This window comes from Capsicum annuum, chromosome 5, assembly GCF_002878395.1.
Source record: "Capsicum annuum cultivar UCD-10X-F1 chromosome 5, UCD10Xv1.1, whole genome shotgun sequence".
NCBI classification, from domain to species: Eukaryota; Viridiplantae; Streptophyta; class Magnoliopsida; order Solanales; family Solanaceae; genus Capsicum; species Capsicum annuum.
Window position 1 is genome coordinate 103,308,191 of NC_061115.1, and position 26,852 is coordinate 103,335,042.

Genomic DNA, 26,852 nt, shown 5'->3' on the forward strand with positions numbered 1-26,852 from the left:
AAAAACCCTAGCCTTCAAAGTTCAAGATCAAAACTCAAGAATTCACCATTAATTCTCACGAATTCATCACCCCAGGTATGTTAATTGTTCATTATGGTTCCTTTTCACCCATGGAGTTCAATTATCCAATTTTAAATTCAAAGTTGTGATCTTTACAAGTAATTGTGATTTTAATTGTGATTTTAACCATTAATTCCCATGAATTGAAACTTTATACCATATTTACATGAACTTGATGTTTTTATCAAACCCTACACATTTCAATAATGTTATTTGCTGATTTAAATCATAAATAGTGATGTTGGGATTGAATTCATGTTATTTCTACAAGCTTTAAATTGTTCCCATGCTTAGCTTACAATATACATATCAAGTGATTGATGAAATGTCTACAAGAATAAACTTTGAATAAATGTTTTCATATTATGTCCTCAAAATTTTAGTGCTATTTTTCTATTATTGTTATCGAGTCCTAGAGGTTATGAATACCCGAAAACATAGTTATTTACTTAGACTCAGTATCTTCAAAATAGTTTTAGATAAATCATGAGTGCCATCATTTTAGTTAGCTATCATAATCAATTAAACTTAGAACAGTTCAGTATTTTGAGTTAGTTCAGTTGGGAGTAGGATTTAGCACCGAGCGAACCCAGGGATGGGGGCTCACCTTCCAGTCAAGGGTGTGACCTTAAGTAGAAGTCCTCACATTCCATAACTACGTAGCTAACTTAGGTTAAGATGTTAACTTGCCAGTTAAGCGTTGATCTCATACGGGTACCTGCTATTTGAGGGTAACCCTTAGTCCTTCAAGACAACACTTTAGTGGATCCATATATCTAGTGTTAGTACCCATGGCACAGTATTAACACCCTTACAACTGGGGTCATAGGTTGAACCTAATTTTCTCATATTTTGATATGTCGGTTAGATGATAGCTCCTATCTAAGTGGATTAGAGTGGGTACCCTCACGGTCTAGTTAGTTGGATTATGATATAAAGATGGGATGTTATTTTTTTTGTCATTATCTCCATGATGTATTAAAAACTTAATATATAACTATGAAATATCTAGTTGAACTATGGACTAATTTGAAGAATCAATATCACCACCTAAAATTTACAGATTACTAAAAGTTCGATATGATTGGATACACCTTTGATTTTAAGATTTAAAATCATAATAGAGTGTAATTATGCTATTCTTAAAGTAGGATCCATATTAAACTTATATGAAAATACTATTATTGATGAGGACTTACTAAAGATTTTTTTCACTTATCATGATTTAAATGTATTTCTACAAAAATAATATTTTAAAAAGAAATTTATATTCCAAATTAATTACATGCCTTCTTTTGGATGAGCAAAATAATAGTTTATTAATTAAATAATTCTTCAAGGGATAAAGTTAATATTTACCACTGATGTGGTATGAACGGTCATTGGCAATATACTTTTTGTACGCTTGATAATTTTGTCAAAAATTTATTAAGCGTCCTACCAAAAAGGAAATCAATATAGAAGCACACTTGGCCTCTCAAGGTGATGATTATGAAGCATCTCCCACAAACAAGTACAATGATATTGAGGTAAAACTAGATTATAATAATGACGAATTTGAAGTTCTTTCAAATATTACTCGTTTCAAAGATGAAGACATCTATTAGGATACTAACAAAAAAGCTAATCATCTCATTGGAAAATAAAATTTTAAAAGTTGTTTTCCTTTTTTGTGTGTAACTCCGTTGTTTTATTAAATATATTTCTTAAAGTACCATGTATTGATAATCTCTCTATTTCTAATGAAATTTCTTATGTTTTTAGTTTTTCATAGTTTTTGTACTTGACTTTTTATTTTTATGATGAATATGGAAATTTCACAACCATCTGTTTGACACAAAATCAATTATGGTGATATCTCCTTGTAGATAATGCTAAAACACACTATTTTAAGAGATAAAAAAATATTTTTCTTATTTACTGATGAAAGAAGTCAATATTAATACAATATTTAGTAGCACAAGATTAAATAAAGGCTCTGAGAAAGAAAATTTATTGCTTACCGAATGAAAAAATTTGGTAAATGACGAAGCATTATATTATATTGAGTTTCAAAGAATCTTACTGAATTTAGAAGACATTTCCAATAATTGCTATGTGTAATAACCCAAATAGTCATTATGCCGAATTAAGAGGTAAATTTGTACTGATAACTCTCACCTATATCATACAATTTAGTATAGAAAGGTCGTTGTCTATACCCCAACTTTTGTTGAGGTCTAATCCACAAAGAGTGAAATTAGAATTCGATTCTTATGGGTCTTAACACTTACTAAGAAAACACCCGAAGTGCAAATAAAGTAAAAATCCTAATTTAAAATTAGGGTGGTGGTGGTTGGTTTTGGGAGAGTGTTTGCCAATAGTAACTCTATTTTGAAAACTACACAACAATTGTAATTTAACTCGGTATAGAGAGAATCTTAGGATTATGTCTACCTAAGGGCAAATTAGGTATGGGTATGTGTAGATTTGATGTACATGCTAGTTGTTAACAATATTGTAGGCTAGCTCTAGGATCCTTGTGGTTAGCTTGGAAACAAAACCTCAAGAATTACAGTTATTGAACCTTTTGGTTACCTAACAAGTGTGTTAATTATATTTACCTAACACCTCAATTGGGTATCCCTATTTTTATAAAAATATCCAATGTATAGTCAACTTCATAATCACTCTTATGTCTAAGATAGTGAAAATTATCAAACTAAACCCATTAATTATCTCCTATTTCCTTGTTTCCCACATCTCTCTTTCAAGGATGATGTGGGTTCCAAAAGTTCACCCAAACCCCCTCTTTCAAGAATGGTTTAAGATTTCAAGAGTTTTGAGGTTTTTACGCACAAACCCATTCTGAGTATTTGGGGCTTTCACTCACAAATATCAACCATTTTAATCAAGCAATAGTAGAACCCATCATCAACCAACTATTATATACACAAATACATCACAACTTACAACTATTTACACCTTAGTTCAACATAATCCAAAACAATGAATTTTAGCTACTCATGATGAAAGAAGAGAAAATTATACCATAAGGGTTATGCAAATCATCCATTCTTCAAGAAATTACTAAATTCAAATTCTCCACATCAAATTACAATTCTTACCCAATTTAGGGTTTCAACTTCAAATTCAAAATACTGCGTCTACAGAATGCCCAAAATAGGAAAGGGTTTTAAGCTTTTATGGGATTTGGGATCAATTGCTAAAAACTATAAAACTGCCCCTGGGCCTAATTTCGCATTGCCGCAATCGTAAAAGATTTGCTAAAATCGTGGCTACCATGACCGGGGTTAAATCCATCTGATCGTTGTCGCTGACCCTTTCTACTATCTACGATCATGGCCCTGAGATCGAGATCATGGTAATTGAGCCTCGTTCTGTACATGGTCCTTCAGCGATACACTTTTCTTCTCCTCTTAGTTCCTTTTCAGCTTAATTTCATATCCTTCTATCCAATCACCTGTATGCCTGCAAAATATGTAAATTAGTACATTTAATCACAATGTTATTCATTTATGTCTTCAAATCATGGTAGTGTGCATGAATGATAAGTGCAAATGAGTGGTAAATTCACCCCTCATTAGCACCCCAAACTTAAAGCTTCACTTGTCCTCAAGAAACACTTCTTACCATGAGACTATGCACATTTATGCCCAAATTGAATGACCCAATGATCATAATGACTTAAAGCTTAGTTAACACCACAATTTAGCTTTTTAAGCATGGGAAAAACTATTTTCATGGCACCCCTCAACATAAAATATGTTTTTTCAAGGATACAAGAGACTTTGAAGAGCAACCCTGCAAGAATCACTAATACTCAAGAAATGACTCCCCTTTGACCTCAACTAGAATATACTGCTTTTTGCCTTATTTTGGGAGTGATGACAAAATCACCCACCTCGACTCGTTTACATGCCTCCTCATAAGAAAGAAAATTTCGCACACCAAGTCATCAATTATGCAACAAGGAATTTAATTATAAAACACTCTCTCTCTCAATAACTCTAGATGCTAAAAAGTGTCATGCCATAGGCTTGCCCCTATTTTCAATTGCCACTATAATGAGAATACTTGGTTGGAAATAATGAAGGGATTTTTGAGCTTGTAACGTAAGTTCGGGATAGGATAGGATATCTTTTAGGAACAACATGGCTATACCCTCCTTGAATATCTACATCACACTATTCTATCAAATATTTGATCATGGGCCACTTCTTTTATTTTTACTCCTTACAAATGTGCCTACATTTTATTTCCTTGGTTCACCCATTTTCTTTTCATTTCTTTTTCTTGCACCCTTTGTGATTCTCTTTCCTTGTTGGATCGTTTCCTTTTTCTTATTCATTTGTTCTCAATACCTAAGCTCATAGGCACTAACTTACAACTTTGTGGCCTAAAGTTACCTCTTTCAGTCATCACTACCCCCAACTTAGGATTTAACCTCAAGTTGCAATTTTAAGTTCAAGAAAGGTAGGGTTTAAAATAGAGATAAAAATTATAAGTCTCATGGCTTGCAATTTGTTTGCCAATAAAAAGTCCAAATTCTCAAAGTGAGTGACTAGTGACAACAAATATGAAAGGGTATGCTTTTTAAGCTAAAGTGAACTTCCAATGTCACAAAGATGGCATAAGATCATCTCCCAACAAAGTATAGTGAAAATTAGCCTTGAGAGACTAATAGGGAAAGTTCTAGATGGTACAAGTACATATGAGATTTGAAAAAAATAATCTCACTACAGATGTCATGCAAATTCACCAAGGAGGCTCAACTGCCCCTTCCTCTAGAGACAAAAATGGAGTATCTAGCATTTTTTACAAGACAAAAATTTTGGAGTCACAAAAATAGAAAAAGTATTAATACAAGATTACTCACGTCTGTGCCCTCAAATTTTTTGAAAACTTTTTAGACGGATAGGGATGTTTTCTTTGCATTTGCTCCATGCATAATTTGGTAACTATGGTACCAATATAAGCCTTCATCTCATATTTTGGATTTTACACGGGCAAACCATATGTTACTCAGACTTTGCCATAGGTACAAGTGCCATCCCAAATCCTAAAATGCCACAGGTACTCAAATTTTCCTTGCATTTATGACCTCGATGCTATGGGTACTCAGACTTCCCCTGTATCCATGACTCAAAACCCAATCAATATACTTTTCCCTTAAGAATTTTGTCACTCAATCTATGATAGGTAAAATCTCGTTGGATATCATCACAAATAAAATAATGATAACACAAAAATCTAACAATAAAATAAAATGACTAATCCATGCAAATGTCAGCACCATCAAAGCTCCAAAATATTACAACCTAAATAAAAATACAAATCATTAAAAGAAAATAAATCCACCCAGAAATATGAATAATTAAGGACCAAATCAAATGAATGTGGAGACAGGCATCCCCAACTAAGTAGTTAGCAGTGTCCTCACTACATAAACAATAAAACATTAGGAAGTACACTTTGCATCATCATCGGCATCCTTAGGATCAAACTACTCTTCTAGTGCCTTATCATCATTCCCCACTCAATAGGAAGGGAGCCTATCATAAGGGTTTAGGACCTTGCATAGGAACCTTCAACCCTTTCCACATCTTACTAAAGAATACACCTCTCTTCTTCTCCCTTTTCACTATCTTCTCATGTGAAATTGAAAGATCATTATGTGACTCTACCAGGGATAAATAGGCTTCTATATAATACCCCACAAAGTTTCCTCATAGTCTGGGCCTTAGAGTGTGTTATGTAAAGTATAATTCTAGCCCTAAAAGATTGAGAAGAGACTTCCTAAGTTACTGATATTTAAAAAATATATAATTTTATTATTTTCATGTAGATAATAAAATTATCTTTCCAACGATACCAATTTCATCCAAATCTGGCATCGGGGTGAAAAGTTATGGCCGTTTTATTGATGGTTGTCAGAACCGCCCAGGTGCAATGGACGATCCGACAGACCATCGAGTCTACGATGGACCATCGTGACCAAGCCATAAACTTCATTTCCTATCCCAAGTGCGATTTCCAGGACGACGACCGTCAAGGCTGCGACGGACCATCACTGAGACCGTTGCCACTAAGGCAGTGTGGTCTAATCCTGGTCATCGTGTGACGGATGATCCGACAGACTATCGGACCTGCGATGGACCATCGATCCGACCATCGCATCAAGGTAGTATGTACTTTTTCTAGTCATCGTGCTATGGATGACCCGACGGACCATCAAACTTGCAAAGGACCGTCGCTCCGACCATCGCTGACCACGTTCAGTATTTTTAGCTTGTTTTTAAAAGAGATTTTTGGTCCTTTCCACTCTTTTATACCCTGATATATTCCAAATGAATAAAATGACTTTATTCATCATAAAAAACACAAGAGACATTGGGTTTCTCCCTCAAGATCAAATCTAAAATTCATCTCCAAGAAATCCAAGAACTCACTATGGATTCTACAAATTGAGTTGAGATTTGAGTTCCCCAAGTTCAAGGGTTGCAAGAAAACTCTCTCAAGAGTAAGAAGAAGAGTTTAAAGCAAGATTGTTCATCTAATTTCATAATCTAAGGTATGTGGGGTTTTAAACAAGGGTAACCCTTTCACCCTTGTGCCTAAAGGCTTATTTCAATCATGATTTTTGTAAAATCTATGAGGCTTTACATGAATATGAAGTAGGATTTTCCACCCATTATTATTGATTGCAATATTTGATGTTTCCAATGAATTGAGAGTCAAATGGCATGATTTCTACATGTTTTCTTGAGAAATTGCAGTATGGTCTATACCCCATGATTTTAATCCTTGATAAGCTATTAATTGCATTGCTTGAGATATTAAATTATATGAGTATATTTAGATTTTAAGATAAATTGTTGTAACTTCCAGATTTCTACATGAGTTATGAATCTGTATGCTATCTATTATGCTTTTGGTGAGTTTTAACTTGAAATGGAATTATGGGTTAGTAAGCCCTACTTGATACTTGTAATTTTATTAACTCTTATGCTATAAGCACCCATGATTAGAGTATTTTGAGATTTTTGAGAAATGATTTGGCCTAATGGTCATAGAGCTTTGAAATCCACTTCACTATATGAGATTACAGATTTGATTATTGGGTTCTTGGTAAACTATGAGATTATTCTAAAAGTTGATTTTTATATGAGATGAGCGAGATAATCTAAAGGGAATAGTATTTAGCACAGAGTGGGTAAGTTACTATGGTTTCTTACCCTAGAAATACGTGCCACCATAGGTTGGGCCTGAGGCTGAGTTGATTATTGGGCCTAAGGTCGAGTTGATATTGGGCCCAAGGCCAAGATACATAATCACTGATTATTTTCCTAATAGTAAAGTTGTAGATTCGCTCCTTAAGACTAAGTTATTTTCCCTTGATATAAGTATTTTCCCTAAAGCTTAAAACGAGATATTTTCTTAAAGTGAATGAAACGCCTTCAAGTATGTTTCAAAGTTATGTGATTCCAAATTCCAACTAATTGAGTTCGAAAGAGTTATGAGTTCTTGAGCATTAAAGAAGTTTTACTCTCCATGAGACATATGAATCAGTTGAAAGTATTGTTTAAAGTTTCCTTTAGCCTATGGATAATGAGAACAAGAAAAGATTACCGATTTTAAAGTTAAACTATGATGACTCACTAGATTTTTGTTACATGCTCCATTCTACATGATTCAAGAGCTTTACATTTTATACTTAATCGAGCCAGGTGAGTCATTACTTATTGATTGCATGATTTGATTAAAATGTATTGATGTTGTTTTATATAAATGCATGCACCCCTACATACTCAGTATATTCCTAAGTGTTGATTGGCATATACGTCTATGTGTTACTTTTTCTTGTAATGTAGGTTCAGGTGCTCAGTCCTAGCATTGTCAGTGACTTTCGAGTGCCTCTGTCTACATTTCTACAGTGGTGAGTCCTCATGGTTTGAGGACTTATCTTCAAAAATTTATATATTTGAATGACTATGTTATTACTTTTAGTTCATTTCAAGTCAGTTGGAGACCTGTTCCAACGACTCTCTAGTTCATGGATTAGTAGAGGCTTTGTCAGACTAGGTATTAGATTGTGATTGTGTTGAGAATTCTAGTATTGTGGCCGTTTGGATCAAGTATTTTCTCTGTATCTCCCTTCATATGATATGACTATACTAGTGTTCGAATTATTTCATCTTAAATTGAGCGTTATTAGTATAAACAGGTTCAAAGGGTTAGCTTGGGGCTACTTATAACCTTAAGCACCATGTGACATCTCGGGAGGCAATTTCAGATTGTACAAAAATAGTATCAGAGCCTAAGGTTTTAAAGAAGTCATAGGGAGTCTGATAAGCCGTGTGAGTAGAGTCTTGATCATCGGTGTGTAGCGCGCCACATCTATGTGCAAGAGGATACAAAACATTTTAGGAAAAAGTTGTTTCTTTCTTTCAGATTCCATCATACCTGCAGTTATCCTTCTCATCTAATAATTCATGCTCTCCTATTTTAGAAAATGCCTCTCCAAAAAGCAAATGCCCGTAGAAACTATGATGAGCAACTCCTACCTATTGATCCTTTGAATGAGACTGTGTCTCATGCTGAGTTTTGGGCGGCCTTTCAGGCATTAGCCCAAGTAGTCACCGCCAATGCTCGGGCCAATAACCAGGCCACTATTGTAAATCAGTAGGAAGGTAATGTAGCTGCTTCTAGGATCTGTGATTTCATGCGGATGAATCCGCCAAAGTTTTATGGGTTTAAAGCAGGTGAGGACCCACAGTTGTACCTTGAGCAGGTGAGAAAGATCATGCAGGTGATGAATATTTCTGAGGAATAAAATGTTGAGTTGGCATCTTATAGGTTGAAGGACATAGCTTATGACTAGGTTGTATTGTGGAGGAAGAGTAGAGGTGATAATCCTGCTCCTATGACTTGGCAAGTATTCCAAGATGCATTCTTGATCAAGTTCTTCCCGCTTGAGATGAGGAAGGCAAAGATTGAAGATTTTATGCACTTGAGGCCAAGCTCCATGACTGTTAAGGAGTACTGATTGTGGTTCAACCAGTTTGCCAAGTATATTCCTGATTTGATTTCTGATACCCGAGCTAGTATGAGCAAGTTCGTGATAGATATTTCTAGTTTTGTGCTAAAAGAGTGTAGGACTGTGATACTACATAGGGATATAGATTTGGCTAGGTTAATGATGTATGCCCAACAGATAGAGGAAAATAAGATTAGAAAGAGAGATAGAGTGAGGGGTAGCTCGAGGGCTAAATCTGAGCAGCATAAGTTTAGCCAGCTTAGGTTCTATGAAGGGAGCCGCTCTCAGTTTTGAGACATCCGTCTATGCCACCACCTTTATCAGCTAGTGCTTCCGTACCTAAAGGCAGGCAAGAGTAAGATAGTAGGTCTTTTATGTCTAGGTCCAGAATAGTTATGGTAACAGGCCTCGTTATCCTCCTTGTGCTAAGTGTGATAGGGATCATCTCGGTGAGTGTTTTGAAGATTTGAGGGGCTATTTTGGTTTTTGCAAGCAGGGCCACAAACTTTGATATTGTCTTCATACTAGATAGGGGAACTGAGATGTCCGACCTCAGGCACAGGCTACTAGTACACCAGCTCCTGTACCCTATCCCGCACCTGCTCAGGGTGCTTTATCTAGCACTTTTGATAGTCAGCACCAGAACAGATTTTATGCCTTACCATCCCACCGGAGTAGGAGGACTCTCCGATGTTGTTACCGGTATGCTTCGTGTCTTTTGCTTTGATGTCTATATGTTGTTGGACCACGGTCAAGTCTCTCTTATGTGACCTCACTTGTAGCTATGAATTTCAAAATGTGTCCCAAAAAGATTTTTGAGCCCTTTTTAGTTTCTACAGGAGTAGAGGAGTCAATTGCTGCTAAACAGATGTATAGAGATGGTCCTGTTACTGTTCTTCATAGTGTCATACATGCGGATTTGATAGAGTTAGACATGGTGGATTTTGACCTTATTCTGGGTATGGATTGGCTTTATTCTTTTTATACATCTATAGACTATCATACCCATGTGCTCAAGTTTCAATTCCCTGATGAGCTAGTTTTTGAGTGATCCGGGTGTTCGGTATCTCCTAAGAGTCATTGTATCTCTTATCTCAAAGCCAAAAACCTAATATCCAAAGGTTGTATCTATCACCTAGTTAGAGTCAAGGACACTATGTCCGAGGCTCCAACTATTCAGTCAGTCAATATTGTTAATGAATTTTCTGATATTTTTTCTAAAAGATCTACTAGGGGTACCTCCCGATAGGGAGATAGCATTCGGGATTAACCTTCTTCCTGATACTTAGCATATTTCTATTCTGCTATACTGTATGGCACCTACAGAGCTTAAGAAGTTGAAAGAGCAATTGAAAAATCTTTTAGACAAAGGTTTCATTAGGCTAGTATTTCTCCTTGGGGCACACCTGTCTTATTCATGCAAAATAAAGATGGTTCTTTATGTATGTGCATTGACTATCGTTATCTTAACAAGGTCACAGTAAAAAATAAGTATTCTCTTCTGAGGATTAATAACCTGTTTGATCAGTTTCAAGGTGCAAGTTATTTCTCCAAGATAGACCTTAGATTCGGCTATCATCAACTTAAAGTGAGGGAATGTGATATTCCAAAGACAACCTTCCAAACCTACTATGGTCACTTTAAGTTTCTAATTATGTCTTTCAGGCTAACAATGCCTCATCTCCCTTTATGGACCTCATGAACCAAGTATTCTAGCAATATCTGGATATGTTTTTCATAGTGTTCATAGATGACATCCTTGTGTACTCCTGTAATGAGGGTGACTATGAAATTACCTTATGACTATCTTGTAAACTCTGAGAGATCACCAGTTGTACATCAAATTCAGTAAGTGTGAATTTTGGCTAAGTTATGCAGCCTTTCTGGGTCATATTGTTTCAGCCAAAGGTATTAGAGTTGATCCCTAAAAGAAAGAAGCTGTAAGTAATTCTCCTAGACCTATCTCTCTGTCTGACATTAGAAGTTTCTTGGGTGTAGTGGGCTACTATCGTCTTTTTGTCAAAGGTTTCTCTTCTATTGCGTCTCCCATGTACTGATTGACTCAAAAGAAAGTTAAGTTCTAGTGGTCAGATTCCTGTGAGAAGAGTTTTCAGGAGTTGAAGACTTGACTTACTTCATCCCCTGTATTGACCTTTCCTGATGGTACAGATGGTTTTGTGGTGTATTATGATGCCTCTAGAGTTGGTTTGGGTTGTGTGTTGATGCAAAGAGGTAAGGTTATAGCCTATGCCTCTAGATAGTTAAAGCCTCATGAGAAGAATTATCCAACCCATGATCTTGAATTAGCTGTTGTGGTCTTTGCTTTGAAAATTTGGAGACATTATCTTTATGGTGTCTATGTTGATGTGTTTACTGATCATAAGAGCCTGCAGTATGTGTTTACATAGAGGGAGTTAAATCTTAGATAGAAGAGGTGGTTGGAGTTGTTAAAAGACTATGATATAAATGTGTTGTATCATTCGGGTAAGGCCAATGTAATGGCGAATGCCCTTAGCAAATTATATATGGGTAGTGGTGCTCATGTAGAGGGAGGTAAGAAAGAGTTAGCTCGTGATGTGCATTATCTGGCTAGATTGGGTGTTAGGTTGCTTGATTCAGCTAAAGGGAGTATATTGGTGCAGAGTAGTTCCGAATCATCATTATGTCGGAAGTGAAAGAGAAACAAGACCGAGATCCTAGTTTGGTCAGGCTGAAAGAGTCAGTTAAGGACCAAAAAGAAGAGGTTTTCTCCCAAGGGGGAGATGGCGTGTTGAGATTGTAGGGTAGATTATGTGTTCTGTATGTTGCAGCTCTGAGGTTGAGGATTATGGCTGAAGTGCATGGTGCACGATATTCCATTCATCCCAGCACTACTAATATGTACCACGACTTGCGGGAAATCTATTGGTGGAATGGTATGAAGAAGGATATAGACAAGTTCGTAGCAAAGTGTTCAACGTGCCAATAGGTTAAGGTATAGCACCAAAGACCTGATGGTGTGATGCAAGAGTTTGGTATACCCACTTGGAAGTGGGAGGTGGTGAATATGGACTTCGTGACTGCGTTACCCCTTTCACGTCATCATCATGATTCTATTTGGGTTGTTGTAGACAGGCTGACTAAGTCTGCGTATTTCTTGCCCGTACACACATCTTATATAGCTGAGGATTATGCTAGATTGTATATTTAGGAGTTAGTCAAGCTGCACGGAGTTCCCTTGTCTATCATTTTAGATAGGGGTACTCAACTTACTTCTCAATTTTGGAGGGTGTTTTAGTAGGGTCTTAGTACCCAAATTTTTTAAAGTTCTGTTTCTCATCCACAAATAGATGATAAGGCTGAGAGGACCATTCAAACTCTAGGGGATATGTTAAGGGATTGTGCTCTTGATGTCAAGGGTTGTTAGGATGAACATTTGCCATTGTTAGAATTTTCCTATAACAATAGTTACCATGCTAGCATTGGGATGGCACCATTTGAGGCTTTGTATGGTAGAAGATGTAGATCACCCATAGGATAGTTTAAAGTAGGTGAAGCTACTGTGATTGGGCCTGATGTAGTATTTGAAGCTATGGACAAAGTTAAGTTGATTAGAGAAAGGTTGAAGACAACTCAGAGTCGTCAAAAGTCATATGCCGATGTGAGGAGAAGAGATCTTGAGTTTGAAGAGGGTGATTTGGTGTACTTGAAGATTTCACCTATGAAGAGGTAAAGAGGTTTCGTAAAAAAGGAAAACCCTAGTCCTCGTTATGTTGGCCTGTATAGAGTTTTGAGCCGTGTTGGGAAAGTAGCCTATGAGGTTGAGTATCTTGCGGAGTTGTTAACCGTTCATCCTATTTTTCATGTTTCTATGCTTAAAAAGCATATTAGTGATTTTGTTGTAGTAGATCCCTCAGAGAGTGTTGATATTTAGAATAACCTTTCATTCGATGAGATTCCTATTGAGATCCTAGATTTCCAGATCCATAGACTAAGGAACAAAGAGGTCCCTTGGTCAAAGTTTTGTGGCAAAACCAGACAGTTGAGGGTGATAGTTAGGAGGCAGAAGCAGACATGCGAGCCAAGTACCCGCACCTCTTTTCCGCGAGTTCAGATCAATCTGAAGGTATTATTTTTCCTTAATTCAGTCCTTCTAATCTAAAGTTCAGCTATGTATCTATTCTTGCATGATTTGTTGCGATTTCTGAGGTATTCAACAGTTTAGAGAGATTTTAAGACATTTAGAAAATTTCTTTAGCTATGTGTACTCTATTTTCCTATGTTCCTAGTCTAACTAGAGATATTCAAGGATGAATGTTTCCAAAGGGGAGATATTGTAAGACCCCACAAAGTTCCCTCGTAGTCCGGGCCTTAGAGCGTGTTAAGTGAAGTGTAATTCCAGCCCTAAAAGATTGAGAAGAGACTCCCTAAGTTATTAGTATTTAAACCATGTAGAATTTTCATAAGATTTGACTTTTCTCATGTAGAGAATTGAATTAGATTTCCAACGATACCAATTTTGTCCAAATCCGTCATCGGGGTGAGAAGTTATAGCTGTTTTACTGAGGGTCATCAAAACTGCCTAGGTACGACGGATGATCCAATGGATCGTTGAGTCTGCGACAGACGATCGTGACCAAGGCAGAAACTCCCTTTCTTGGACTAAGTGCGACGGCCAGGACGAAAGACCGTCACGGCTGCGACGGACCATTACTGAGACCGTCGCCACTAAGGCAGTGTGGTCCCATCCTGGACATCGTACGATGAACTGTCGGACCTATGATGGACCGTTGATCTAACCATCACATTGAGAAAGTATGTCACTTTTTTGGTCATCGTGTGACAGACGACCCGATGGACCGTCGGACTTGCAATGGACCATCGTTCTGATTATCGCAGACCCCGTTCATAATTTTTAGCTTATTTTTAAAAGGGCTTTTTGGTCCTTTCCACTCTTTTAGACCCTGATATATTCCAAACAAAGCAAATAGCTTCATTCATCATCCAAAACACAAGAGAGCTAGGGTTTCTCCCTCAAGATCAAATCTAAAACCCTTCTCCAAGAAATCCAAGAACTCATCATGGATTCTACAAATTGAGTTGAGATTTGAGTTCCCCAACTTCAAGAGTTTCAATAACCCTCTCTCAAGAGTAAGAAGAATAGTTTAAGGCAAGCTTGTTTATCCAATTTCATAACCCAAGGTATGTGGGGTTTTGAACAAGGGTAACCCATTCACCCTTGTACCCAAAGGTTTATTTAAATCATGCTTTTTCTGAAATCTATGAGGCTTTACATGAATATGAATTAGGGCTTTCCACACATTATTATTGATTGCAATATTTGATGTTTCCCATGAATTGAGAATCAAATGGCATGATTTCTACATGTTTTCTTGAGAAATTATAGCTGGGTCTATACCCCATGATTTTAATCCTTGAGAAGCCATTAATTTCAATGTTTGGGATATTGAAGTATATGAGTATGTTGAGATTTTGAGATAACTTGTTGTAACTTCCTAATTTCTACTTGAGTTATGAAACTATATGCTATCTATTATGCTTATGATGAGTTTTAACTTGAGATTGAATTATGGGTTAGTAATCCTTATTTGAGACTTGCAATTTTATGAGCTCTTGTACTATAAGCACCCATGATTGGAGTATTTTGAGATTTTTGAGAAATGATTTGACCTAATGGTCATAGAGCTTTGAAATCCACTTCACTACATGAGATTACAGATTTGATTATTGGGCTCTTGGTGAACCATGAGATTATTCTAAAAGTGGATTTTTTATAAGATGAGCGAGATAATCTAAATGGATTAGTATTCAACACTGAGTAGGTAAGTTACTATGGTTTCTTATCCCAGAACTACGTGCCATAGTAGGTTGGGCCTGAGGCTGAATTGATTATTTAGCCTAAGGCCGAGTTGATATTGGGTCCAATGCCAAGATAAGTGATCACTGAATTGAGGTTATACTCCCTGGCAAAGATTATGACGCTCCTCCCCAACATGGGGTCTCTTCCGTAGGAGGACAATACGTTGGACTCCATGTAGCTCACATGGTTTATGTCGGTTAACAGAACCTCCCTTGATACAAATTATTTTCCTAATAGTAAAGTTTTAGATTTTCTCCGTAAGACTAAAGTATTTTCCCTAAAGCTTGAAACGATATATTTTCCTATAGTAAATAAAATGCCTTCAAGTATGTTTCAAAGTTATGTGATTCCGAATTCCAAGTACTTGAGTTCGAAAGAGTTATTAGTTCTTGAACATTAAAGAAGTTTTACTCTCCATGAGACATATGAATCAGTTGAAAGTATTGTTTAAAGTTTTCTTTAGCCTATGGGTAATGAGAACAAGAGGAGATTACCGATTTCAAAGTTAAACTATGATGACTCACGAGATTTATGTTACATGCTCCATTCTACATGATTCATGAGCTTTACATTTTATACTTCTTCGAGCCGTGTGAGTCATTACTTATGCATACATGATTTGATTAAAAATTATTGATGTTGTTTTATATAAGTGCATGCACCCCCACATACTCAATACATTCCCAAGTGTTGATCCACATTACGTTTATGTGCTACATTGTCTTATAATGTAGGTTCAGGTGCTCAGTCCCAGCCTCATTAGTGACTTTCGAGTACCTCTATCTATATTTCTACAGTGGTGAGTCCTCATGGTTCGAGGACCTATCTTCAGATATTTTCGCATTTGAGAGAATATGTTATTACTTTTAGTTTATTTTAAGTCAGTTGGGGACCTGTCGCAACGGCTTTCTAGTTCATGGATTAGTAAAGGTTTTGTCAGACTAGTCATCAGATTGTGATTGTGTTGATAATTCTAGTATTATAGTCATTTGGATCGAGTATTTTCTCTGTATCTCCCTTCATATGAATGACTATGCTAGCGTTTGAATTATTTCATCTTAAAATAAGTGTTAGTAGTAGAAATAGGCTCAAAGGGTAGCTAGGGGCTGCTTGTAGCCTTAAGCACCGTGTGACTTCCCAGCCTAGCAATAGTAGTTCCCTCTTTTTTGTCCTCCTGATACTCCTCATAATCATATTTGGACACATATAAATGATGCGTGATAGAGGGATCCCCCGGTCCTTAGGGTAGACTAACACGAGCTCTATGATGGAAGCGATATCAACTCCAATATCCTCAAGAGGCCCAGTGGTGGATGGCCTACAAGACTCTGGCTCCTCATATGTCGACTTTCCCAAATCGATTCTCCTTTTCTTTCTCTTTCTTTGTGTTCCCTCTACTTTAATTTTAAAAGAATAGATAGAAGTGTCATGGTTCACCCAAGTATCTCTAGAGTATTCATCAACCCCAACTCTCCTACAAAGCTTAGTAATTAAAGAGGGAAAGAAGAGATGTGCCCCACCTTGATTTTTGAAAAATTTTATTTCAGAAACCACGAGCTGACTAACATCCAAAAAAATGCCATCTAAAAAGCAAGCAACCATCTGAGCTCACAAATCTTAGACTGTTGTCATGTGGGTGCAATAGGATACTCGACTACATATGATGTTCAACCAAATCCGAGCTTCTATAGTGAAGTTATTCATATGGATGTTACTCTTGGTTGCCGCCCATGAAACTTTCTTCTTAGGGCATAGTCTTTCTACCAACCAAATTCTTGATTCGAACCCTTTTTCTTCAAACTCACCCATGTCTGCATTTGGGAGCCCATAGATAGAATTGATTCATTCCGCCCCAAAATTCACCACTTTCCCTCAGATATTGATAGTCATGTAGGATGGATCTGAGAAAGACACTATGCTAAGGATGGCGTAGAATTCGCAGAGCTACTACTCATTAGCCTTGCAAGGATACGGGGCAAAACACTGTCACCTATGACTTCAATCCTTTCATAAAATTCCAAAAGATTTTATGGCATATTCTCTAAGCATATTACTCTCTCCGGGAGCATCTTTGTCCTTAGAAAATCACCAGTAGTAGTGAGTGTGGCACTCGGGTGTCATGAATAAGATGTGGTTGTATTTCTCCATGAGATTCTCCTAAAAAATAATAGACAATAAACCAACATCAATCATTGAAAAATTCTTGCACAAACTATGCTATGTTGTCCACTAAAGCTCATTGGATGGTTACTTCAAGGTGTTTGGACTAAAATTAGAATTTTAGAATTTTATACATACACAGGAAATCAGCCTTGGTTACCACGATCGCGGGCCATAAATCCATGATCGCGGTCCCAATGACTGTGATCCGGTATCTAAGACTATCTTCAGCCCAATTTTACAATGTCCAAAAATTCAAACTTAAACACAGAGCATGTTCTACAACAAGGATTTAAACTAAAAGCATTGATCAAAACTACTAGGTACTCGATTATGCCCCTAGAATTCAAGAACCATTTGTCAATACTCATATGGGACACCTATCGAGCACTTGGTATGCACTCTTTATTTTCCTCAATTTCACACACGATTTGGGTACTCAAGACTTCCCCACTTATGTGCCACTATAGTCTAGCTTCTAAACACCATGCAAGAACAATTTATGAAGCATTTAAGCATGAAAAACATCATTTCAAGCCTTCCCTATTGCATGTATTCTATGGCCTGTTCACCATAATCAGTAAATAGATACCAGGAACCTACCGGATAAGTGATACAAGAAGAATGCAAGGTTGTCGTTGGAATGCTCACAATTTAGCCAGAACTAGGTCCAATTAGAGAGAAAAGTTGAGAAGGGAGTGTTGGGAGGAAATAGGGTTCAAATGGTTATATGATTGATGTAACTACAATCACATTCAGTATTCTATGATTGTGGACCCGAGAGTGACCGCGATTGCAGCTAATGTCCCGCGATCACAGTAACTGAGGGCATTTCTGCTCCCTTATTTTCCATTGTTCAACTGACTTCATATTTGCACAGATTTTCCCCTGTTAAGTTTAGTATGCAAAAATTTCACACTTTTCCCTTCTCAAGTTCATCTAACACACTCTATAGTGCCATAAATGCATAGGTTACTCAATTGACAAAACTAAAATCTACTCTACAAAAATGAAAATAAAGGATACGAGCCACTCTTATGGTATTTGTGGGTTGCCTCCCACATAGTACCTTAGTTTACATCATGGCACAACGTATTCCTTATTTATCAAGGGCCTCCTCATTCACTTCTTTGATTTCAACATCAATCACTGATATCACTTTAAATTCCATAGGTTGTTTCTTTGTTTTGCATACTCATAAAGAGACCTCGTCATCATGAACTCTAAACCTCATTTCCTCCAACGCCCAGTCAAAAATGGCTCTTCCAGTGGCTAAGAAAGGTCGACCAAGAATGATGGAACCTCTTGGTCCATTTCACTACCTAAAACCACGAAGTCCACCAAAAGTATAAATTTGTCCACTTTGGCTAGAACATCAAACAAAATCCCAACCGACTTCTTGATAGACTAATCTACCATTAAAAGTCTCATAGATGTTAGAGTTGGGGTGTCCAACACAAGATTTTTTAAATGAAAAAAGGCATGAGTTTTATACTCACACCGAGGTTGCATAGAGCTTTCACAAACATATGTTTTCCAATGGTACAAGGGATGGTAAGAGCCACGGGGTCTTTCTTTTTTCTCGTAATTTTTATACCTATGATAACACTACAACTATGGATGACTTTGATCGTGACCTTTGATGAGCTTCTTTTTGACATCAATTTCTCCATGAGCTTAGCATATCCTGAGATCTCTTAGATTGCTTCAAGCAATGGGATATTTATAGAGAGGTTGCAAAGCTTGGACATAAATTTCTTGAGTTTATCACCCTCCTCTTTTCTTTGAAGCCTTTGAGGAAACGGGGAGGGACTTGTATTGTAGGAATTACAACACTTTGTGGTTTATCATTTTTCACCACCTCTTCATCAACTTCCACCGGTTCATTTTCATCTTCTTCTTCTTGAGATTGTGGTGACATTTCTTTTGACTTAACCTTAGGCATCAATTTACCCAAATCTTCTTTCAAGGAATCACCAAGGGTCTTCCCACTCCTAGTGATTATTGCTAAAACTTGAGCTTCATTCTTCAGGTTTACAATAGTGTCACTAGGAAGAGCACCTTTTGGCCTAGCAATAATTGGTGGAAATTTTTCCAATTTGAGTCTCCAATTTTTTAATGGAGGCAGAGTGGGGCACCATGATTTTATTAAATTCTAAAAAATATTTTTTCATTTCAGAGACCATTTTGTCTAATCCTTCCACTCTCATCAAAATCCTTGCTAAGATATCTTTTATTTTATATATGTCGAGGTTGATGGTGCTACCATGTTTGTTATTTGCCTGGTCATAAGGGGGCACATACCGGACATAATACCAATCTCTATCCCTCCAATCATGATCATGTTAACGGTCAGTACAACCTTGATTCCTACTTTTCTTTTGATAGGCAAGGTGGGAAACGCCCCGAATAATTTTCCAAATACCAAATCTTATCATAAAGCTTCTTGGCCTCTTCTTCATCATAGGCCTTGGATGCCTTGTGGGGGCGCCCATCATATGTTTGGTCAAAAGCTCCAATTGTGTCATTATTTTTTCCATATCCTACTCTCTTCCGTCATCCCTCTTTCTTTGTTCCTTGTCAACCATGGAGGTAGTAGGAGACCCCTTTGGCACTTCGAAATCCCGGGTGTGCTATCCCCGATTTCGCTTGGTAACTTTCTCAAGCAAATTTGAATCCGAATGATAAGTTAACTTTATAAGAGAGCCCTCTGCCATATTATTTACCATGGTTTTGTTGCAAAGATCAAGAGCACTGTAGAAGATTTGGTGAAACATCTTCTCTATGAACTCATAGTTTGGACATTGCGTTAGTTTTCTGTTGAATCTTTCCCACACTTCATAAAAAGGCTCTCCATTCCATTACCTCTACTTGATGATCTCATCCCTCAATTGGAGCATTTTGGATGGTGGGAAATACCGGTCAATGAAGGTGTGGTGAGTTCATACCATAAAGTGATAGAACCGAAAGAGATTGAAGCCAAAATATTGCCTCTCCCATTAGAGAAAATGGGAAAATCTAAAGGTGGATAGACTCTATGGTTATGTGTGCAACATTAAAGGGTGCACACACTTTGATAAAGTTTTTCAAATTCAAATTGGGTTCCACATAGGCTTGTTCCTAGAAAAGCCCCTTCATTTATAGCATATGAAAATTGATTCTTGTGATATGAAAGACACCGATCCCGTGATTAGGTAGGATATGTTTAGAATTCGATCGACCAACGTCATTGATTTTCTTTTAATCATTAAGAGGGCCATCGAAAGACCCTTCTTGACTAGCATTGTCACTCATCGTTCTATTTATGCTACGAAGATCCCCAAAAGGAAACAAAAACAACAACCAAAATAAATATACATCACTACGGGTATTCCCTAACTAAGAATCAATACCGCAAAAGTTAAAATGAAATTTCATTCCACAACAATGTTTCCATTTTGATGATGCTCAACTATACCATGCAATTTGGTAGAGGACGGTCATTGTCAAAATCCCAACTTTTGTTAAGGTGGAATCCACAAGGAGTAAAATTAGAATTCTATTCTTATGGGTCTTAACACTTACTAATAAAGTGCAAATAAAGTAAAACGCATTATTAAAATAGGGGGTTTGGTTTTCGGACAGTGTTTATCAATAGTAATTAAATTCCACAAACTATACAACAATTGAAATTTAAATTTGGTATATAGAGAATCTTGAGATTATGTCTACCTAAGGGAAAATTAGGTATGGGTTGATGTACATGCTAGTTGTTTACAATATGGTAGGCTAGGTCTAGGACCCTTGAGGTTAGCTTGTCAACAAAACCTCAAGAATTTCACTTATTTAACCTTTCGATTAACTAACAAGTGTGTTAATTATCTTAACCTAACACCTCAATTGGGTATCTCTATTTCTAGGAAAATATCCAAAGTATAGTCAACTTCATAATCACTCTTATGTCTAAGATAGTGGAAATTAGCAAACTAAACCCATTAATTGTCTACTATTGCGTTGTTTCCCACATCCCTCTTTTAAGGATGATATGGGTTACAAAAGTTCACCCAAACCCCTCTTTCAAGGATGGTTTGAGTTTTTAAGAGTTTGGAATTTTTACGCATCAAACCCATTTGGCAAAAGACTCCAAATCAAATTACAATTCTTACCCAATTTAGGGTTTTAACTTTAAATTCAAAATATCGCTAGTCCCCAAAATGCTCAAAATGGGAAAGGGTTTTAAGATTTTAAAGTATTTAGGGTCGGTTGCTAAAATTTACAAAATAGCCCTTGGGCCTAATCCCATGTTGTCGCAATTATCCCAGATTTGCTGTGATCACGGCTATCGCGACCATAAATAGATCCACACGATCGTGGTTGCTGACCTTCTTGACTAGCCGCAATCATAGTCTTTAAACTGGGTTTGGAATAATCTAGCCTCGCTCTATACATGGTCCTTAAGCTGTGCACTTTTCTTCTCCTCTTATTTCCTTTTAAGTTCAATTCTACATCCTTCAATCTCATCACTTGTATGCCTACAAAATATGGAAATTAGTGCATTTAATCACAGTGTTGTCTCATTTATGTCTTCAAATCATGGTAGTGTGCATAAATGATGATTGCAAATGAGCAGTAAATTCTCCACTCATCTTGTACCTAGTCCTTCCTTAATATATTTTTGAGAAATTGAAGGCTAGTCTAGTATGGAACAATCTGAGGGTGTTCTATTTTGAAAAAATATGATACTAATGTGGGTATTGGTGGTGATATTTGACTTAATTTTTAGATATATAATAAGTTTAGAAAGTTGTAACAACTTTCGACACCTAAAATAGAGTCGTAGAACTCCGATTATAGAGCTTACCCTATAGGGGTTAGTTCGTGATGCCATAATTGATAGAACATATAGTAAAATGGACATAACTATAGAGGGTTCCTAATTTTTTACCTCAGACCATTGTAACAGAAAAAGTAACCATTGTGATAGTATTGTAGCAGTAGAAAAAGGTATCGCCATCACGGATAACCATTTAAGTCGTGAAACACTACAGTGGTATATTAACCACTAGAAAGGAAAATGCAACATCTAACAATTCTATTAACCACTAGTGGTATATTAACCACTAAAATAGTAACATGCAACATCTAACAATTATAAATCCAAAAACTTTTTTCTTTTCATACTTTCTAAAAAATGCAAAGGAGCTCTAGGGAAAGCAACTTTCTACAAAAATTAAAAGTTTTTCATCTTTAGAGGTAAGTTATTACATTCTAAGCTTGAATTACTTCTCATAATCTTTAAAAATCAATAGAAAATAGATTTGTGGTAAAATTTAAGGTTTATCTCTAATTCATGAAATTGGAGTAAAGTGGTGGGAATGAGTGTCAAGTTTGTAGATAATGATCCTAGGCGGTTAGAAAATACTCATGGATATCGGATTATGGTTGTTCATGGTAATTCAAGTTGTATTTATGGGGTTTAAGGAATAGAAACCCCTAAGAGGATTAAATAGGGCAAATTTATGGTTGAAATCCGTGATTTTTAATCCTTAGTAGTACAAAAGGGATAAATTAATGAAATATGTGTGTAATATTATTGTTAAAGATAAAAAATACGTTGAACAAAGAGGTAAATGCAAATATATGTCTTAATGGTGAATTTGAGCAATGTTTTGTGGTAATTTATAGTTTATTGTAGCAATTAGACTTGTTTGACTCTGTGCTAATATGTGAATTAAATATTATGATGTCTTTCATGTACTACAAATGATTAGCAATTTCATTGCATATTCTTTCATATTGATATTATTGAGGTGATGGTTAAGGTAATGATGTTGATATGTAACCCATGATGTTCATGAGGTTAGTAATGTTGATGTTGTTAATCAGAAAATGATGATGTTGCAATTTGTTGCTAGATTTAACTAAGTGTAAAGTTACATAGGTATGTATTTATATTTTCCCCTCAAATTGAAATTCCATGATTACTTATATGTCTATGTTTTTTAGTACTATGATGATCCCTTGCATCTACTTGATTTACTTATTTGTATAGTGCCAGGTTGAGTCAGTCTATGATGCCTACCGGTACATATTTTTGTACTAATGGTACCCGTGCTATTCTTTTAATTGAGTGCAGAGTGTGTTCCAGTGCTTGAGACAAGACCTTACCTTTAGCTAGCAGTACCAAACTTTGTTTTAAAGGAGAGCATCATGATTGCATCGATGTTGGATCTTCTTATCCTTGTTTGTATCCTGTGTTTCAGAACTAAGACATTACTATTTGTTCTTTGTTTTGGATAATCATTATGCTTTTAAACTTGATTTTATTTTAGATACTCTTGTACGGTGACTTAGTGTCCCGGAATTGTAATAGATAAAGTTTTTTGCATTTTATTTTTGTTTGGATAATTTCATTTATTTGATGTTGATTACTTAACATTTTAATAAAGACAGTTTAGACCTATTTAATGGTGAAGTAGGCTAATGTGAATATAAATGTGGCATAGGGTTACCTAAGGATTTGGGTTAAGCATGATTCTCTCACCAAAGGTTAGAGTGGGTGTCAATCATGACCACTTGGATTTAAACAAAGATGATATCTGAGCATTAGGTTGGTAGATTTCATCATATAAGGGCAGGTTTATTAGATTCCCATGAAATAGTACAAAGACATCTATAATTTTCTTTGGGAGGTTATAGGGCCTTAGAATGAATCTCTTTTCTTTCTTTCATCCTATTACTTGACTCCAATTGGTATTTGGAGCACTAAATAGGTGTTAATTCATTCACTCTTATTTGTAGATAGTGAATACTTGTTCTACCAGAGCAGCCATAATTGCACCCACAACAACACCAACACCGGTCGCTGGGTTATAGTTTGGGGCATACCTTGAGTTAGTGGCTGATAAGACCCAACTCGGGGCCTTGTCATAATGGGTGTCCTAAGTCCGACCACGATCGGAAACCACACCCTTTACCAAACCAAACCTCTAGCCTCTTGCCCTGAGTTGGTAAATTTCAAACATATAACAAGATAGCATAACAACACACATTAAGACTCTGGGATAGGATCACGACCGTGACCAACACAATCGAGTCCAACTGTCCTATACAAATCGTCCAACTATACCTAGCCAAACCAAAACCATAAATCCGACCATAACCAAATAATTTCCAGTAATAATTAAATGTAATCCAAAAATGAAATACGATGGAACAGTGAGAAATTTTGTCCAATGATGTTAGACTCATTACCAATGCCAATACTAAGGCTGATACCCATAGAGATCCCACCCATACCAACCCATAATAGTTCCACAAAAGCCTAAAAATAAAATAATACAAAAATCCGATTGGGAAGTGTCCCAACCATAGCTAAAATCAATGTCCATTAATAAACCAAAGTATAAACTAACATCCATGAAATGGAGTCTTCCAAAAAAATGAAAGCTCACCATTTAAATCCAAAGCTGACACCCAAATATCCAAATACTGAGTAGGAAGAGTAGAGTCGTCGGTTCTTACATTGCGTAGGGATATAGCCGTCCAAAGATGGGTTAGCGGGTGAATACTAGCATGAACTCAAGATAAGGATAAAAGAATATTATTTAAGAAATCCAAGTAAAACCATCCATATGCACTCATCCCATACATACATACATACATGGAACTAATAATGAGGGAAGAGAACATGTCTTAAACCAAGAATATAATGTAGAGAAATCACCAAGACATGGCCCAATTTACTCCTTAAGAAAAAACCCTAGCTTTATTTGCCCAAGAACTCTAGAGAGGATTTAAAAGTGTTTTCTAAGTGTTTAAGAATAGAATGGCATGGCAAATAACCTCCCAAGTGCAATATAAGTTTTGTGACATTATTACGATAAGTGGGGAAATTTACAAATTTTCCTCTCTTAAACTGCACTCAATTCCCATTATAGTGTACGACTGACCCTTATGAGTTGTACTCATCCTATATAAGTGGTACCCACCTCTCATACCCTAGGCTTTCCCCCTTGGACCTAACACTTTCCAAGGTACGACACACCCAAACCTAAGTTGTATTTAAGTGTATGAATAGTACCCATAAGTCATACCCCTGGCAGAGTAGAATCCTAGAAGGTTTGAACACTGTCCTCTGTATGAGTCCTGGGTATGACTCATACCCTGGCTTATGGCTCATGTGAGCCACTCATACTCAGATCCTACCTAATTTACTAAGTCTAAGGTTAAATGAAGTAACCAAACAACCTGTGTTCACCGATATGGCTCGAACCACCCATGTCATACCCATTCCAGTAACTAAATCTACCCTACCAACCAACACTGGTCAGTATATGATTGGACCATACCACTCATACCCAAGTGTACGACTTATTCCCTAAGTCGTATCATTCCGAAAAACCAAAAATCAAGTAAGTCTTCTATGGTCCAGAAAATAGGGTGTTTCCATGGCCAAACTAGCAAGGAAGGACAAGTTAGCCTCCTAAGTCTATGTTTTAATAATGACAAACTAACAAGTGTATCTTTGCTGGATATTGAAAAGGATAAAGGAAGATGGCTCCAGGAATGGAAGGACATCAATTCATTATCTATGACATCCAAGTAAATCAATCACAAGCTCCAGGAATGGAAGGACATCAAGTCACGATCCACAACATCTAAGTAAATTGATCACAATGAGAACAAATAGAAGGAGAATATCAGCTCCTAAAGTCATGAAAACTCTGATCAATCATGATCTAGTAAATAAAGAAAAAGTTCACAAACATATTTGAAAAGACATCAATCTTTACGAAGACCAAAATAAACAATAGATCACGAATATATATGATATAGACATGACTAACAATTGTATATGGACATATCATACGACTACATTTCTCAATAAAGGAATCAATTCAAATCCTTGATTGAGAAGAAGTCTCTTGAGTTTCTATATGAAGAGTTGCAGCCAAACACAATAAAATATGAAGACTTTTAGATGGACATGGGTTATGTAACTTTAAAAAAGAAAATCAAAGTGTCTCAATCATAGTCTGACAAGGTTTGTAAATTTTAGTTTACAATAGTTACATCAAGAGTAGGATCGAGTCAACTTTGTACCATCAACTGAAGTTGTGTCACAAGATCTGAAGAACAAAATAAGTCTTTGAAACTTATTTCTCACTATTGTACTCGAGCCCAACATTGAATGATCTAAGGAAATGTAAAAACCCAAGGGGTCTTGAAGTAGGCACCATATTGGTATTCTAAACTAGGATAAATCTTGGTGTCCTTACTTTATGTTTAATACTTATTTGCTTAATTGCTTTAAATCTAATCTTTCTTGTGAAGTGTACTAATCTACAAGTAAGTCAACTGTGAAGAGTCAAAGTCAACTCATAGAAAAATTTCAATTCACTCTCCTTTTGAAGTTTAATTGGTACAGATCAGGTCTCACCAATAGTGTTGCGTAACCGCAAGTTAGTAATGATCAAATGAAAAATTATCAAATCCCTAATGCTCTTCTCTAGGATGGCCACTCCTTCATAAGACCACCCAACTTTAATGGACAACATTACTCCTACTTGAAAAATAGGCTTAGAATCATTGTCCAATCAAATGACTTCCAAGCATGGGTTGTCATCAAGAAGGGTCCAAAGCTGATTCCAGGAGTTAAAGAGAAGTCAAAGGACAAAGATAAAGAATCTAGCAGTTTTAACATAGAAAACCTTGAAAGTATTGAGATCATGAAAGAACAACAAGAGGTAA